General features: G+C 41.1%; 1 protein-coding gene across 5 annotated transcripts in view; it reads right to left on the bottom strand.

Moving 5' to 3' along the window:
* Positions 1 to 16,494, bottom strand: part of GLI1 (GLI family zinc finger 1) — a 166,457-nt gene that overhangs the window by 110,773 nt on the left and 39,190 nt on the right. The window contains exons 1-2 of one of the 5 annotated variants that reach the window (XM_056562538.1): positions 10,228 to 10,289; positions 3,854 to 3,894 (exon numbers count right to left, since the gene is read on the bottom strand). The exons of 2 other annotated variants lie outside the window; for them this stretch is intronic. The gene's annotated coding sequence lies outside the window, so the exon portion shown is untranslated. Of the gene's footprint in view, positions 1 to 3,853; positions 3,895 to 8,989; positions 9,054 to 10,227; positions 10,361 to 16,494 lie in introns of those variants that run through there. 2 more of the 5 variants (XM_056562539.1, XM_056562540.1) reach the window with 2 other exon arrangements.

Below are 16,494 nucleotides of genomic sequence, written 5' to 3'. Positions count from 1 at the left end.
ACCTTGTTGCGCAGTTGCGACTGTTGCAGTTAATAAATACCTGACTACCCGTAGCCCATTTTAAAATTATTACTACGTAGTTAAGTTTTGGAAAACTTGCTTTTCTCGCTTTCCAGTCAAAATGTCGCACGAAAAATCGTGTAGTCGCAGGTGCGACATTTGTGCGACATTTTTAGTAAAAAAAATTTAACTAAATTGCTTGATAAATGTCTGTCATAGTGTTTATTTTATTGTTGTCTCAAACCTTCCCTAGCATTCCATGGGGCCAGAAACAATATGTCATAAGTCACATGGTCTCCAGGGGGAGTGGCTATTCTGCAGTGGATAAGAGGATAGCATTACTTCAGTAAATCCCTTCCACCTTGATATCTACCCGCCCACTGCAGCATAGTCACGCCCCCCTTAAGACCATATGACTTATGATGTATTGTCTCTGGTCGTATGGAATGCTGGGAAAGGTCAGATAACAGTAAAATAAAGACTTGAACTACAGCACTTTTGGGTGAGGGTCTTGTACATAAAAAAAGGGTCAAAGTGGCTCATGGAGGGAAGTAATAGAAGAACATTACACATTATTATTCTTTGGCATCATGGGCTCAAATGCTGAAGAAAAAATATCCTAAAAACATCTTTAACTTTTTGAATGCCCTGCTTTACTTATCTGGTCCTGCTCCTATATATTTGCCTACCTTGTATCCTAGAGCTGTATTTACAGTTCTTCTGGAGGTTACTGAAAATAGACAAAAAGCTTGTGGCCAAACGCACTGCTAACAATTTGCTAAACTCCCATAATGCAGTGAGACACTTAGCTTTCTCAGTATCAGGTTACAGTATCTGGTCCTAAGATAACATGTCCTAGAATACTAATCACAAGAGCCAGCTCTGATCAGACATTGATCCAGCAAAGAATGCTGGGAAATCTCTGAAGCCTGCAGAATAGGGACTGCTGCTCTGGGATATAATACAAGCTGTAGATTAGGATCAGTATAAAAGACTACCATCCATTAACAGATAAAGAGTTAAATTGTGTTTTAAAAGTTAGTCTGTAGATTAAATGGGCACTGTCATATCCAAAAACATTTGTTACTGATGAAAATCTAAGACCTTAAAGGGGTACTCCGCCCCTAGACATCCTATCCCCTATCCAAAATATAGGGGATAAGATGTCTGATCACGGGGTCCCACTGCTGTGGACCCCCTGGATATCGGCTGCAGCACCCCACTGTCATTACTGCACAGAGCAAACTCGCTCTGTGCGTAATGACGGGCAATACAGGGGCCGGAGCACCGTTATGTCACAACTCCACCCCCTCGTGATGTCACGGCCCGCACCCTTAATGCAAGTCTATGGGAGGGGGCGTGATGGCCACCACGCCCCCTCCCATAGACTTGTATTGAGGGGGCGGGCTGTGACGTCACGAGGGGGCAGAGCCATGATGTCACGATGCTCCGGCCCCTGTATTGCCCATCATTATGCACAGAGCGAGTTTGCTCTGTGTAGTAAAGACAGAGGTGTGCTGCAGCCAAGATCCCGGGGGTCCCCAGCGGCAGGACCCCCGCGATCAGACATCTTATCCCCTATCCTTTGGATAGGGGATAAGATGTCTAGGGGCGGAGTACCCCTTTAAGTGGTTGTTTAAAAAATTATCAATATTTAATAAAGAGAACGGCTCCTGAAAATCCCGCCACTAGGGGTTTCCATACCTACTGGGAAACTAACCAGTCCTGCAGCTGCATCAGGTTTGTCCATGAGTCATGGACAAGAGAGGACTTATGGACAAGGCTGCATGAGCAGACACACCAATCACCTCCAACCACCACAAGCGAGGGACACGCCCCCTTCTACTAAGATGATTTCTATCACTTTCAGCTAATGAAAAGAGGTATTATGAAAATAAATATAGGTGATAGAGGCAAAAGAAAAAAATAGATGTACATGGTCAGGATTAAGTGCTAAGTAACATATTCATTTATTTACTTTTTTATTGTGGGATCTGACAGGAACGCTTTAATTCTTTTAAAGTTCTTATACTTCAAAAGGGTGCCAAAGGTGGGTATATCCTTTAATGCAAAAATTTATTTTTAGAAAATGTCCAATTATATACTGTATGCATACATACAAGGCTTCCCCATGGGCACACAGGGCTGCCATGGGAAAGTCTTGTATGTTTGCCTATAGGAGACTACGCAGCATATTTCCCACTCTACTGCAGATTTTGCACAGCATGATATCCGCTGTGTATATGCATGGTGGGACCCCACCCTTAAAGGAGATGTACGGAGCAGACTATTCTTATTCCATCCTGCCCGGGCTGCAAAAAAAAGAGAAAACAAACTTTCCCTTACCTTCCTACGTTCCCCCGGTATAGCTGATTGGTCGGCTAGGCTGTCTACTTCCTACTTCCTTTAGACCAGTACGTCACACGGTGCTTCAGCCTATCACCGGCCGCAGCTATGTCCCACCTTGACCGGTAATAGGCTGAAGTGCTGTGTGACGTCCCGGGCTAAGGGAAGTAGTAAGTAGACCGATCAGCTATTGCGGAGCTCCAGGGGAACGTAGGAAGGTAAGTGAAAGTTTGTTTTCTCTTTTTTTTTTGCAGCCCGGACAGGATGGAATAAGAATAGTCCACGCCGGACATCTCCTTTAAAGGTTGTTTTCCATCCTCCAAAATTTCAAATGGGTAGGTAATGGGGTGCAATATACAGGGACAGGAAGAGACAGTAAACTTATTTTGAAAAGGTTCTTCTTGTATGTTTCTTGTATATAAAAATTCTTTTATTTGCCTTTACCCCACTGATTTTGTCATTGTTACAATATGTTACTACAATCATTCAAAAAGCTTAAGAAGTTATAAAGTTATATATTAGAAATAGTAATCACAAACACTAGAAAAAGTTTCTTGAATGTCATTTCTGTAAATTCAAAAGCAGTGCAGATATTTAACATAATGGGGGATATATTAAAAAACTACTGTACTTTCTGGTACAACGATATTACACTTTTTTTTTCTTCCTCACATGAGAGAGTTCATTTTCGTGCCACTTTTGTTTTTTTGTGGCAAAAATTGGCAAATTTGGGCCCAATTTTTTTGTTGCCACCATATTGGATTTTGTTGCTCCAAGATTGACGAGGTTGGTGCCAAAATCTGCAATTTTTGCACCAAAATTGCAGATTTTGCTGCCAAATTTTACATCCCAGAAAATTCTGTCCGAAGCATCTCATGTAATATTCCATGATTACTAGTGCCCAGACAAGTGATAACTGTATAAAAAAAACATGTCTAGGGCTTAAATGTGAGTTCAGTTGCAGTGACCATGAAAAGGAAAAAAAGAGAAAAAAATATTATAATTTTTTATAACATTTTCCAATAATAATACATTTTTCAATAATTGATTAAATAACACCTTTTCCCCAAAAAGCTACAACCATTTCTGTGATTTCTAAGCTAGCAAAAAGCTGGTGTGAAATTTTTGATGTAAAATGGATTCTCACCCCCTTTGAAAATGTAATGTGAAACATTAAATTTAAATAGCCACGCCCACTTTTGCAAAACTGATGTGACTAGTGTAAACCTTGGATAGTTCTCATGTAAAACACTTTGAATATCTGATGTGAAGTTTTTTGCGTCCAAATTTTGGCACGTAACGCAAAATTTTTGATGTGAAGAGTTTTGAATATGATCCCACTGTATAAGTGCATGGATGTGCACAGGCCGGGGGTATTCCTTATTTAGATAATGAGTATGCCGTCTTTGTCATGCACTGACAATAGAAATGGATTGTGGTTAGACAGGACTCTATAAATTACACTTCACACAGACCGTTCGAGGACTCACTGTATAGAACTGCCTACCTAGCTTTCTTGTGGAGGATCCAACATTGACCCACACGCAACTGAAACAAATGGAAGTTGAGTTTATTATACTTATGAATCATTTTAGATTTTTATTTGTCACTTTCCTGTCTTTCAAAATTCAAATGAAGATAAATTCAATAAAAACCCGTCTGCTGCTTGTTAATCTACAAACCTCTTTAACCCCTTAAGGACGCGGGACGTAAATGTACGTCCTGGTGCGGTGGTACTTAACGCACCAGGAACGTACATTTACGTCCTGTGCATAGCCGCGGGCATCGGAGCGATGATCGCAGCTGGGGACCCGCCGGCAATGGCCGACGCCCGGGATCTCGCGGGCGTCCGCCATTAACCCCTCCGGTGCCGGGATCAATACAGATCCCGGCATCTGCGGCAGTGCGCGATTTCAATGAATGATCGGATCGCCCGCAGCGCTGCTGCGGGGATCCGATCATTCAGAACGCCGCACGGAGGTCCCCTCACCTTCCTCCTTCTGGCTCCCGGCGTCTTCTGCTCTTGTCTGAGATCGAGCAGACCAGAACAGAAGATGACTGATAACACTGATCTGTTCTATGTCCTATACATAGAACAGATCAGTATTAGCAATCATGGTATTGCTATGAATAGTCCCCTATGGGGACTATTCAAGTGTAAAAAAAATGTAAAAGAAATTTAAAAGTAAAAGTAAAAAAAAAGTGAAAAATCCCCTCCCCCAATAAAAAAGTAAAACGTCCGTTTTTTCCTATTTTACCCCCAAAAAGGGTAAAAAATAAATTTAATAGACATATTTGGTATCGCCGCGTGCGTAAATGTCCGAACTATTAAAATAAAATGTCAATGATCCAGTACGGTGAACGGCGTGAACGTAAAAAAAAAAAAAAGTCCAAAATGGCTGCTTTTTTAATAGATTTTATATTAAAAAAAATTATAAAAAATGTATTAAAAGTTTTTTATATGCAAATGTGGTAGCAAAAAAAACTACAGATCATGGCGCAAAAAATGAGCCCTCATACCGCCGCTTATACGGAAAAATAAAAAAGTTAGAGGTCATCAAAATAAAGGGATTGTAAACGTACTAATTAGGTTAAAAAGTTTGTGATTTTTTTAAGCGCAACAATAATAGAAAAGTATGTAATCATGGGTATCATTTTAATCGTATTGACCCTCAGAATAAAGAACACATGTCATTTTTACCATAAATTGTACGGTGTGAAAACGAAACCTTCCAAAATTAGCAAAATTGCGTTTTTCTTTTTAATTTCCCCACAAAAATAGTGTTTTTTGGTTGCGCCATACATTTTATGATATAATGAGTTATGTCATTACAAAGGACAACTGGTCGCGCAAAAAACAAGCCCTCATACTAGTCTGTGGATGAAAATATAAAAGAGTTATGATTTTTAGAAGGCGAGGAGGAAAAAATGAAAACGTAAAAATTAAATTGTTTGAGTCCTTAAGGCCAAAATGGGCTGAGTCCTTAAGGGGTTAATCTGGCAATTGACTACATTTTATTTGGATCTATTTTTATTCCAGAATCACCTGATAGTCTGTAATACTGTGATTTTATGACGGCTGGTAGCTGGAAAGAAGAGACTAGGGGAATTTTTAAAGGGTACTCCACTCCTCAACCTTCGGAACATTTAGTTCCGAATGCTGAGTACGGGAACTCACGTGATGTCACGTCCCACCCCCTAAATGCAAGTCTATGGGAGGGGGCGTGGTGACCCCCGAAGCCCGTGCCCAGCGTTCGGAACTAAATGTTTCAAATGCTGGGGAGTGGAGTACCCCTTGAAGAACTACTGTATGTTAGCAAAACTGTTGTCTTGTGGATCTGTCGTATACTAGTACTCACAATATACCTAATTCTACCTTGAAATCATGCAATTGTATTGTTCTGTTAGACTGTTCTGTACAGTACTATTATAATGCAACATGTTGCAAAATGTTTACATTGCAAACTATTGTAGGAGCTTTTACTCGTAAACCAAAGCGTCTTATGACATATTCTCTAGATCCTACAAAACAAATGCAAATTTTTTTGTAATATCAAGGATGTGGATAAACACCTACAAAAGTGCGTTTGTCTTTGAAAAGATCATTCATTCTAGAATTAATCTATCAGTCTATTATCCGATGAGTCTATGGATGCTAAGAAATTTCATAGCAGGTCATTGTGTCTTGAGCAGCCCTTATACATGTCTGTGAATCACTTGTACAACCTATTCAGTTAAATCCTCCCCCTTCTTTCCCCATGGACAATTTCTAGTCCTGACCTCTGTTTTTTTTTTATTCTTTTTTTTCCCCTCAAACAACCCCCTGGGGTCAGTCTGATTGGTTTAACCCTAGGTGTCCTAGAAATAACATTTCCTTGTTTTCATGACCTGACTTCAGCCCACCCTGATTTAGTCTAGATGCCCATTTATACTTTAATATTGCCTGGCTCAGTTTGTGTAGAATAATATATTTATTAAATGTTGGCATTCTGAAATCCAAATGGGTAGAAGAATAGATCTGTAAAATGTGTCCTCAGGACATAATGTAAAGTTCATTGGCCTATATGCAAAATCTGTCAGAACCCTTCCTTCTACCATGTGCCATTTATAATACTGGTATCTTCTTAGGTCCCTTTTACACTACAGGTATCATCCTGTAAAAAAAAAACCTCTGTTATTACTCCCGGCAAAAAGCCCTGAAAATGGCCGTCGAAAAATCCCATTCATGTCAGTGGGATTTTTTGACCATCCTTTTTCATCAGTCATGTCCGTTTTTACTAATGTCCATTATTTTTGCCGGCACAAGAGACGGCGTATGCATAAATTTTTGGTCCGGCAAAAGAATTGTGAAAAAACGGACGTTAAAATTTAACAGTGAAGTCTATGGGAATCGGATGTTCAACAAAAAAAACATCCATTATCATCAGTTATTGTCAGGTTTTTTTAATATCCGTTTTTTGTACTGAGCATGCTTAGTACAGCTTTACAAAAAAAGGGTTAAAAACCTGATTAAACAAAAAAAAAAAAAAAAAACGGATGTAACTGGTAATAACGGATGATAACGGATAACGGATGAACAACATCAGGTTTTTTAAGAAAAGAAACAAAAAAAAAAAACGGATGATGGTTGTCAGTTATCATCCGTTATTACCAGTTATTGCATCCGGTCTTTTTTCATACGTTATTATAAAATAACGGCAGTAAAAAAGCAGGATGATACCTGTAGTGTGAAAGGGGCCTTAAGTGGTAGAGAGGCCTTCAGGTTCTTTAGGGACATACGTCTGGGTGGAACTACTACCAGTGCACTCTCCATAGTTATTCTTCTGTGCACTGTACATTCCAGTTAGGGTTGCCACCTGGCCGGTATTTTACCGGCACAGATGGTATTATGGCCACCCTGCCCATATTTTTATTTTAAATAAAATGCAATGGCCAGTATTTATCCAACCAATCTTCCAACTTCGGAATCTTGCACCATATACTATACTAGTGTTTCCCAACCAGAGCGCCTCCAGCTATTGCAAAACTACAACTCCCAGCATGCCCGGACAGCCTTTGGCCGGTATTTTACCGGCACAGACGGTATTTTGGCCACCCTGCCCATATTTTTATTTTAAATAAAATGCAATGGCCAGTATTTATCCAACCAATCTTCCAACTTCGGAATCTTGCACCATATACTATACTAGTGTTTCCCAACCAGAGCGCCTCCAGCTATTGCAAAACTACAACTCCCAGCATGCCCGGACAGCCTTTGGCCGGTATTTTACCGGCACAGACGGTATTTTGGCCACCCTGCCCATATTTTTATTTTAAATAAAATGCAATGGCCAGTATTTATCCATCCAATCCTCCAACTCTCAGAATGTTACACCATATACTATACTAGTGTTTCCCAACTAGAGCGCCTCCAGCTGTTGCAAAACTACAACTCCCAGCATGCCCGGACAGCCTTTGGCTGTCCGGGCATGCTGGGAGTTGAGGTTTTGCAACAGCTGGAGGCACCCCTGGTTGGGAAACATTGACCTATACTATATACTACTATATAGTCCAACATGCTGGGAGTTGTAGTTTTCGTTTGGGGCAGCTGCTGAGCCACAGACTGTATCAGGGCATGCTAGGAGTTGTACTTAGTAACTAACTACAACTCCCGAATTTCATTAAAAAAATTATCAAAAAGTCACATCAAAACAAAAATGGTACTGTTAAAAACTACAAATCGGGGTGCAAAAAATGAACCCTCATACAGGCCGTATAAGGAGAAATAAAAAAGTTATAGTAGTCAGAAGAGGACAAAATTTCCCCCGCATATGTGTATCCTGTGATGTTACGCATATATATATATACATATATATATATATATATATATATATATATAAAATTATGAAAATTAGCATGGGCTGTATTTTTTTTTTGCAAGAAAGGTGGCAACCCTAACTCCAGCAAACTTAATAGGCCAAAGCCATTGGGCGTATATTTAACACAGAGTGTTCTGTAAAGCATTTTCAGACCTACTAAGCAAACCATTGTGCCCTTGTAGACTAAACTGTCCTTCTCATGAGGGTATGTTCAGAGGACACTTATTGTATTTATTAGCAGTCCTTAATGAGTACCTCCTGAGCTCCCATCAGTATTAATGACAATGCATACTTTTCTGATGGTTCTAATTTACTATCCCTTTCCCTGTCAAAACACAGACTGCCTTGTGAACTTTCCTAGAAGTGTGGAGGTACCCCTCTCCCTCAGTTTTTTTCTGTGTGCCCCTCCTCAGAGCTCTCCTGAGCTACTAATCTCTGTAGGATAGACAGCTGCCTGAAAGCAGATTGTGTATGGTTCAGGGAGTCTGTAAGGAATTTGATCCTGTAGAGTAAAGGGGCACAGAGCCAGTGAGTATTCAGGGTGGTCCAAGAAGAAGGAAAAAAAAGTCATCTGAAAACAGTGCAGGTTATACGTATGTGCATGTACGTTATGCTCGCATGTGTACTGTATGATAAGAGAGCATAAAGCCTATGTGTACTTTTTTATTTTTTTTGTAAAGATTACATGTATTAGTGTGGATTTTGATCCTCATATTATCACGATAGCTAACAGACTCTAATAACTGTAGAAGTTCAGCCAAGTAGCAGCTTTCAACATTACTCACCCTCCTGTAAACCCCCCAAAAGTTCAAGTCCCCCATTGTTACAATTATCTAAAACATAGCATCACAGCATGAGCTGTTACGGTTGACTAGTAAATGCCGAGAGCTTCTCTGTTTTTACCACATGACATTTAAAACACAATTGTTGCACCTTAGCAACGGACAACAAACTGCCAGTTGCTTCTTAGCAACAGACTACAGACTACAGCCACTTTGTAAGGAACAGTACATAGTGATGTATTATAATCTACAGATGGTTGACAACTCTGGCGCTGCATCTCCCTACATATCCTTCCTCCTCTCTGTCCACCAACATACCAGAAAGCCCCAGAATGGAGAGAATCAAAGTGGAGGGGCACGTGACAGGGCGAGAGGCAGGCAGATGAAGGGTTAAAGGGGTCAGTGTAAGGGCAGGGGGATGGCGTAGAGGGGGGAGGAGCTAGGAGGTTATAAGAAGCAGACGGAGGGGGGTTAGGGACAGTTGGCACGCGGCCACAAAAGAAGAAGTCCCGCCCACCCGCCCTTGGAGTCTGAAGAAGTCCCGCCCACCCGCCCACACCAGAGTTTGCAGGGTAGGGACTTGGAGGCACAGGTGGTAATTGTGGCAGTTGGTAAGGTGGTCTGAGGTGGGCTGGGAACGGTACCCAGCCCTGGTGGATAGTTTCCCTGTGGGCACAGGGCCCCCAGGGAGGGTTGTGAGTCTCTGGAAATCGGTGCCCTCGGGTCTGGTGATGCACGGATGGGGGTAATCAGGAGACCCTTGATTTGGTGTGCTTTCAAGTTCTTATCCTGGCAGATACAAGTGAGAATGTTAGTAAAATGTTGTATCAGTTATTTTTTGGTTGTATGATGTTCATACGGGAGGGATTGGTTTTGCATAGAGCGCATTGCACCAACTAAGCGCTCACATGACCAGCAACAGGAGTCACTAGGACAAGGAGACACAGAACATGCATATGTAAATTAAGCCAGCAGGGACCCACCTTCTGTGCGTGATTCAGGGAATAAAGAAGATGATCTCATAGGGGACATATCTCTGGACATTCAAGAAGAGGATCTCATAGGGGACATATTTCTGGACATACAGTATCTACAGATTATAGCAAGTGATCCATCGTTTGACTTCTGTTCACCCACACTATAACCCAGTGTACCGGGTTCAGTTTGGGTGAAGAGGCTGACAGTTTTCCTTTAAAGGTACCGACAGTTGTGCAGGTGACACTGATGACAACGGTACTTACCTTGTCCAGGTCCATGGTGGGGATCTCCTGTAATCTCCTCCATTAGCTCCATCTCCGGGCACCAGCTCGGAGCTTATTAACATCACCGCTGCTGTTCCCAGGACCCGGGACCCAGCAGAGAGCATCAGCGGTGATGTCACTAAGCTCTGCCCATGCTCCAAGCCGCTACTGATTTCTGCTGGGTCCTGGGAACAGCAGCGGTGACATCATTAAGCTCCGCCCATGCCCCAAGCCGATACACGGAGCTGATGGAGAAGATTGCAGGAGATCCCCGCCACGGAACAGGACAAGGTAAGTACCATTGTCATCAGTGTCCCCTCCACTACCTGTCGCTACCAACAGGTTAGTGCAGGTGACACTGGTGACAGATTTCCTTTAAGCATGTCTAAAAACACAACTTATTAGGTGGGCCTATCACTTTTCATGAATTGCCTCCTGTCCTTTTATCACTATTATTCTTTAGAGCTTCATTCCATTAATAAACAGTATTCTAATACAAGGTCTGCATCCTAATACACTTTATACCTGGGCATCCACAGAACCTGGCTGGGTGATTGGCTCCTGCATCCTATTTTTTTTTTTTATAAAAGATAGCTGGACTAGTGTACAAATCAAACACTTTGCCCCCTTTTGTATCATATTTCACTATAGATTGTAATCTCTTGTGTGCAGAGCCCTCCTGCCTCTTGTTTGCACTAGTAATTTATTACCCTGTAAGGCCTTTCTTGATACCAGCTTTAAATGACTAAACATGCCACAAACAGTGCACCCCAACAGAGGCCATGCACACCCACTGTGCCCACTCTACCCATCCACAAAACCTCTGCCAGTTTCTATCTCCTCGTGCCATCCTCCACCATCTGCCACTTTCAATCACCCCTATATAGTTTAGCCACCATGTCTTTCCCTCTGGCCCGAGTAATGAAAAGTAAAGGCAAGGACTCAGAGACCTTGGCTGTACAGGGTCAAGACATTCCAGATTGGCGGTCCTGGCCCCATGTCAACAGGGACAAAAATAAGCCACACTGCCTTGGCCAAGGTATTTAGATATAAGGCTAGGGCAGTTATTTAAACATTTGCCCAAGGTGCAGTAAAGCCTGACTACACTTTTGTGATAAGGTCTGAAGTTTATTCATTACTAAAAGTTGAAGAAAATAGACAAATGAATGTACAGTGCAGTATGTACCAAAGAAGAATAAAGATTGAAAATCCAAATATGACCCATTGTCATCATTGTATGGCACATGTATTCTGGGCAAGACCTCAAGCATAGGTCTAACTCCATCTTATTAAGTAAGTCCTATATTGTCCCTGGTTTAGCATATAAAATAATTACATTTTAATCTTGTCAACAAGCTATGAAGAAGTAGATTTGGGACTTATGTCTAATGAATATTATCTGTCTGAGATCAGTTACTGTCAAATTGCCATTCCGCTATGAGAGAGATGCCTACTGCATAACATCGCAGAAGAAAGGCACAATCCCACCAGTTGTTCACAACTGCCTAATATGTTGACACAAGGATTTAAGAGTTTATAAGACAAGGTTTCCTAGACCCTATTTAGAATTGATGCCATAGGGATTTACCATTCGATTACCTATTTAGGTGTTTACAGCATATTAACAGGTGATTTCTTTGTAGGAGGTAGGAGGCATTTTAAATAAAATAATTAAATATTGATCAAATATGATTTGTGAGTGTACAATAACTATATGTAGACATCATTCTTTGTGACATATATTCATTATTTGATATTGCAGATTTCCAAAAACTGGAAATATGTGGTTTAGGAAAATATCAGTAACTGTCCTTGAGATGTGGTTTACAAAACCTGTTTACCATCTGATGCATCTTTCTTTTTTGGTTTAAGTGGTGAACATAAATTTAACTATATCATGTTTGCTACATAATTACAAAAAAAAGGGACATGTTGCTTCCTGCTTCTTCAAAGGCTGAAAGTTGAGAGCGACATTTTGTCAATGAGCTGTGGAAACTCACATGTCATAACCTACAAGTCTGATGAATGAGCTCCATTCCAGGTTGTTTACAGACAATTCACAGACCCCCAAAAATATACAAATAAAAACAAAAAGAAAGACAAATGAATTTATAGGATAATGGCTAGTGTGACTAAATGCTAACTTGTGTGCACTGAGAAACAATGGCCTCCACTCATACTAAACACAAGTAACTTGAGTAAAAACATGAAGTATTACCAACATTTGGCCTAAAATGAGACCAGACGACTAAGTACATGCATTTTACGTCTATTGGTGGAACCCTTATATATGTACAACACTATATTTACATGCAGCTAATTTGTTACAAGGTTATCAGCAACTGTCCTTGTCATCTGAATAAGTCCATTTCTTTCATTTACAATCCTTTAATCCACCCCTAGACATCTTATCCCCTATCCAAAGGACCACTGATCTTGTAGTTTGGCACTTGAATAAAAGAGCCTTTACACGGCCCAACCGTCCTGGAGGCGGAGCCACAGAAATGATTGCTGGATTGTTCGTGGAGAAGTGTGGCCACAAATGATGTGTTTTTTTTACCTTCGAAATGGTGATCAGCCTGTTCAGCATACATTACCCGTGTAATAAGGCCCTAAGCATTAGGAAGCACCATTGTTTTTGTTTTATTATGGAGAAAGTGACACAATGATGGGAGATTGACGAAAGTGTTTGTACACTCATGTTTCTTATTCAAAAAGGAAATACGGGAATTAAATTCTATATAAGAAACTGGATGTCCAGCGCCAGGATACGTGCAAAACAGGTTCTTTATTGCTTTAAAACGCCATGACAGGGGTCAGAGTGTGACGCGTTTCAGGTGCGTTAGCACCCTTAATCGTACATGTACGATTAAGGGTGCTAACGCACCTGAAATGTGTCACACGCTGACCCCTGTCATGGTGTTTTAAAGCAATAAAGAACCTGTTTTGCATGTATCCTGGCGCTGGACATCCAGTTTCTTATCTTGCTAAGTGGTGCTGCCTCGCACAGTCCGTGCGCCTCGGGGCCTCTGAGGGTGAGCTGAGAATTCTATACATTTTAAATTCTATATGTATAATAACTATGTGGAAAAAAATATAAAACTGATGCTTCCTGAGATATCTCACACCATGAGTTGAAAGCTGGCTCATATTCAGATGCTGGAGAAGGCTATACACTTTACAAGTAAGTCATTTTGTCTGTGCTGTCTATGTGTAAAAAAATATTAAAAACTGTTCTGTATGAAAATATCCCAAGTCTGGCCAGTTAAAGGGGTACTCCAGCCCTAAGACATCTTATTCCCCTATCCAAAGGATAGAGGATAAGATGTCTGATTGCGGGGGTCCCACTGCTGAGGACCCCCGCAATCTCTCATGCAGCACCCACCTGTCTCTGCACGAAGTGATGATCATCAAGCCCCCTCCCATAGCCTTGCATTGAGGGTGCGGGGCGTGACATCACAAGGGGCAGAGTCGTGACATCACGATACTCCGGCCCCGTGGTCATTAGTCTTCAGACATGGAGCGATCATCGCTTTCTGCAGCTGAGACAGGTGGGTGCTGCATGAGAGATTGTGGGGGTCCTCAGCGGCGGGACCCCCTGTGATCAGCCACCTTATCCCCTATCCTTTGGATAGGGGATAAGATGTCTTAGGGCCGGAGTACCCCTTTAAGTACACCCCTAGCATCATGCAGCATGCATGGATCAGACCTTAGGACAGGACTCCAGCAGGTCTACTGTGTTATAAATCTATCATCTTAGATATTGATTCTATTCAAAAATGAAAAATACAACAATAAACAAAAATAAGTACATTTAATTTTTACATATTGCATAAAAAGAAAACTATGATGAACTATCCTCGGTCGAGAATAACAATACCATATTAAACTATAATAATTATATATTTTATTAACCCCTTAAGAATACAATTATTAAAATTTTTTCCTCCTTGCCTTGTAATAGTCATATAACACTTTTAAAGGGGTATTCCAGGAAAAAAAAACTTTTTTATATATATCAGCTGGCTCCAGAAAGTTAAATAGATTTGTAAATTACTTCTATTAAAAAAATCTTAATCCTTTCAGTACTTATGAGCTTCTGAAGTTAAGGTTGTTCTTTTCTGTCTCAGTGCTCTCTGATGACACCTGTCTCGGGAAACACCCATTTAAGAAGAGGTTTGCTATGGGCATGTGCTTCAAAACTGGGCGTTTCCCAAGACACGTGTCATCAGAGAGCACTTAGACAGAAAAGAACAACCTTAACTTCAGAAGCTCATAAGTACTGGAAGGATTAAGATTTTTTAATAGAAGTAATTTACAAATCTGTTTAACTTTCTGGAGCCAATATATATATATATATATATATATATATATATATATATATATATATATATAAAAAGTTTTTTCCTGGATAACCCATAACCCCTTCAATATTCCACCTACAGACCCATATGAGGGCGTTTATTTTTTTGCAACTAATTGTAATTTGTTATGACTTTACTTACTTATCCACAAAATCAAAAGCAAAGAAACAAAAAAAATAAATAAAAATAAAAACATTTGTGGGGCAAAAGTTAAGAAGAAAACACTGGGATTTTACAAATTTGGGGGTATTTCGTTTCCACACACTGTACTTTTCCCCAAAAATGTCATGTTTTATTTATTCTGTACATAAATATGATTACAATGATACAGAATTTTTATAGGTTTTATTTGACTACTTTTAAAAATTATAACTTTTTGTGAGAAAATGTGTATACTTAAAATTCTACACTTCTGACCCCTAAAACACTTTTATTTTTTGTTTTGCGGTAGAGGGTGACATGCAGGGCAGATGGAATTATCCTATGGGCAGATGACATTAAAGGAGTAGTCCAGTGGTGACTCAGTGGTGAACAACTTATCCCCTATCCTAAGGATAGGGGATAAGTTGCAGATCGCGGGGGGGTCCGAGCACTGGGGCCCCCTGCGATCTCCTGTACGGGGCCCCAGCAGCCCACGGGAAGGGGGCGTGTCGACCTCCGCACGAAGCGGCGGCCGACATGCCCCCTCAATACAACTCTATGGCAGAGCTGAAGCGCTGCCTTCGGCAATCTCCGGCTCTGCCATAGAGATGTATTGAGGGGGCGTGTCGGACGCCGCTTCGTGCGGGGGTCGACACCCGCTATCTGGCCGGAGAGCCTGGCCCCCGTACAGAGAGATCGCGGGGGGGCCCAGCGGTCGGACCCCCCGCAATCTCAAACTTATCCCCTATCCTTAGGATAGGGGATAAGTTTTTCACCACTGGACTACCCCTTTAACCAATAATGACTCCATTGCCAAGTTATGGACAACAGTAGCTTTACTGAGTGACAGATGGTACAGTCTATACATTGTAGCCAGGCCCACGGAGGTGACCAGTGACTTCAGAGACCTTAAGGGTTTGCTGGGACTTGCAGTGGATTTGGACAATTTAGTGCAGGCCACGTTGACTTGACAGATGATTTTGACTTGACTAACTTGTGACTGACAATGCTGTGACTATGGCTTACTTGTACCTTGTGGCTGCAGACTTGACTTGAGGCGACCTATGACTCCAGACACACTCCCAGACTTGACTGCACTGGGCCTCAGCTTAGCAGAAAGAGAAAGCAGAGGCTCAACCCAGGGATTTTATGGGGGAGACTCTGGTGGGATCCCATTGGTCACCCTTAAGTCACCTGGTCACTGATACCTCCTGGGTAACAACCACATGATAACTCACATGACAACTGAAGATCACATGGGAACATTTCTTAAAGTTATAACACTTCTTTACACACTTTACAGCATTATAAATGGCAAAACATATGTTCATGAGGGGACGGGTATAAGGGGGCCCAGGGGACACTGCAGGGAGGCTGCCTGACAAGGAAGCATGGTACGGGGTAACAACTCCCATACTGGGCTACCACAGTTTACAGGCTGTATGAGGGCTCATTTCTTGCACTGTGATCTGTACCATTTTTGTTTTAATTGGACTTTTTGATCGCTTTTTTTCTGCTATATGAAGTAACCAAATGGCACCGATTCTGGACTTTCATTTACACAATTCCGAGTGTGATTTCATTAACGTTCTATTTTAAGAGCTCAGACATTTCTGCATATGGCAATGCCACATATGTTTATTTTTGTTCATTTTATTTGAGAAATGGGAAAAGGAATTTATACTTATTTTATTAATTAACTTTTTTTTTTTTTTTTTTTTATCAGTTATTCCCCTATAGGGGACTTTTACTTGCAATCTTT

The sequence above is a fragment of the Hyla sarda genome, chromosome 2, assembly GCF_029499605.1.
Source record: "Hyla sarda isolate aHylSar1 chromosome 2, aHylSar1.hap1, whole genome shotgun sequence".
Classification (NCBI taxonomy): domain Eukaryota; kingdom Metazoa; phylum Chordata; class Amphibia; order Anura; family Hylidae; genus Hyla; species Hyla sarda.
Note: the sequence above shows the minus strand (reverse complement) of the source record. Positions and strands in the feature narration are given on the sequence as shown.